The sequence below is a fragment of the Triticum dicoccoides genome, chromosome 1B, assembly GCF_002162155.2.
Source record: "Triticum dicoccoides isolate Atlit2015 ecotype Zavitan chromosome 1B, WEW_v2.0, whole genome shotgun sequence".
NCBI lineage: Eukaryota > Viridiplantae > Streptophyta > Magnoliopsida > Poales > Poaceae > Triticum > Triticum dicoccoides.
This window is the reverse complement of record NC_041381.1, coordinates 617,094,662-617,097,107: the sequence shown is the minus strand read 5'-3', so window position 1 is coordinate 617,097,107 and position 2,446 is coordinate 617,094,662.

Sequence of the window (2,446 nt, the reverse complement as noted above, 5' to 3'; positions counted from 1 at the left end):
CTCTTATGTTTTTGAAGCACACGATCCGTCAGCCACTTTAGTTTTTCTTCATATGTTCAACCGCCATTTGTTTTGAGGTCATATAGATGCCAGGCAACTTGACAACTAACTGCTAGGCAACACACTATCCATACGTAGGCAAATCCCATTTTTGTTCCTGACTAACTCAGTACATGTGTGTTATTATCTTAGGCAAAACATGTGTTTATGTTCCAATTATAGGCAATACAGACACATACATCAGGCAACTACAGATTTTAAAGTTGTTAAACCAATCAAAGGCAATACAGACATATACCTTAGGCAACCACACATTTAATGCTTGGCAACTCACAAACAGATGTGAAATATAAAGTTTTTTCCATGAAGTTATAGAAATAGAAAAAGTTGCGAACACTCTAGTTTTCCCTTATTAACTTTTTTTGTTTGCATTTTGCTAACACTTAAAACTGTTGGAAATATGCCCTAGAGGCAATAATAAAATGATTATTATTATATTTCCTTGTTCATGATAATTGTCTATTATTCATGCTATAATTGTGTTATCCGGAAATCGTAATACACGTGTGAATACATAGACCACAACATGTCCCTAGTGAGCCTCTAGTTGACTAGCTCGTTGATCAACAAATAGTCATGGTTTCCTGACTATGGACATTGGATGTCGTTGATAACGGGATCACATCATTAGGAGAATGATGTGATGGACAAGACCCAATCCTAAGCATAGCTCAAAGATCGTGTAGTTCGTTTTGCTAGAGCTTTTCCAAATGTCAAGTATCATTTCCTTAGACCATGAGATTGTGCAACTCCCGGATACTGTAGGAGTGCTTTGGGTGTGCCAAACGTCACAACATAACTGGGTGACTATAAAGGTGCACTACCGGTATCTCCGAAAGTGTCTGTTGGGTTGGCACGAATCGAGACTGGGATTTGTCACTCCGTATGACGGAGAGGTATCTCTGGGCCCACTCGGTAATGCATCATCATAATGAGCTCAATGTGACCAAGTGTCTGGTCATGGGATCATGCATTACGGTACGAGTAAAGTGACTTGCCGGTAGCGAGATTAAACGAGGTATTGGGATACCGACGATCGAATCTCGGGCAAGTAACGTACCGATTGACAAAGGGAATTGTATACGGGGTTGATTGAATCCTCGACATCGTGGTTCATCCGATGAGATCATCGAGGAGCATGTGGGAGCCAACATGGGTATCCAGATTACGCTGTTGGTTATTGACCGGAGAGTCGTCTCGGTCATGTCTGCGTGTCTCCCGAACCCCTAGAGTCTACACACTTAAGGTTCGGTGACGCTAGGGTTGTAGAGATATTAGTATGCAGTAACCCGAAAGTTGTTCGGAGTCCCGGATGAGATCCCGAACGTCACGAGGAGTTCCGGAATGGTCCGGAGGTAAAGAATTATATATAGGAAGTCAGGTTTCGGCCATCGGGAAAGTTTCAGGGGTCACAGGTATTGTACCGGGACCACCGGAAGGGTCCCGGGGGTCCATCGGGTGGGGCCACCTATCCCGGAGGGCCCCATGGGCTGAAGTGGGAGGGGAACCAGCCCCTGGTGGGCTGGTGCGCCCCCCTTGGGCCCCCTTGCGCCTAGGGTTGGAAACCCTAGGGGTGGGGGCGCCTCCACCTGGCTTGGGGGGAAAGTTTCCCCCCTGGCCGCTGCCCCCCCCCTTGGAGATTGGATCTCCTAGGGCCGGTGCCCCCCAGGGGGCCTATATAAAGAGGGGGGAGGGAGGGTTTCACACCTATGCTCTTGGCGCCTCCCTCTCCCACTGCAACACCTCTCCCTCTTGTAGAGCTTGGCGAAACCCTGCCGAGATCGCTGCTGCATCCACCACCACGCCGTCGTGCTGCTGGATCTCTATCAACCTCTCCTTCCCCTTGCTGGATCAAGAAGGAGGAGACGTCTTCCCCAACCATACGTGTGTTCAACGCAGAGGTGCTGTCTGTTCAGCACTAGGATCATCGGTGATTTGGATCACGACGAGTACGACTCCCTCAACCCCGTTCTCTTGAACGCTTCTGCTCGTGATCTACAAGGGTATGTAGATGCACTCCTCTCTCTCGTTGCTAGATGAACTCCATAGATTGATCTTGGTGAAGCGTAGGAAAATTTTATTTTCTACAACGTTCCCCAACAGTGGCATCATGAGCTAGGTCTATGCGTACTTTCTATGCACGAGTAGAACACAAATTTGTTGTGGGCGTAGATGTTGTCAATTTTCTTGCCACTACTAGTCTTATCTTGCTTCGGCGGCATCGTGGGATGAAGCGGCCCAGACCGACCTTACACATACGCTTACGTGAGACAGGTTCCACCGACTGACATGCACTAGTTGCATAAGGTGGCTAGCGGGTGTCTGTCTCTCCAACTTTAGTTGGAGAGGATTCGATGAAAAGGGTCCTTATGAGGGTAAATAGAAA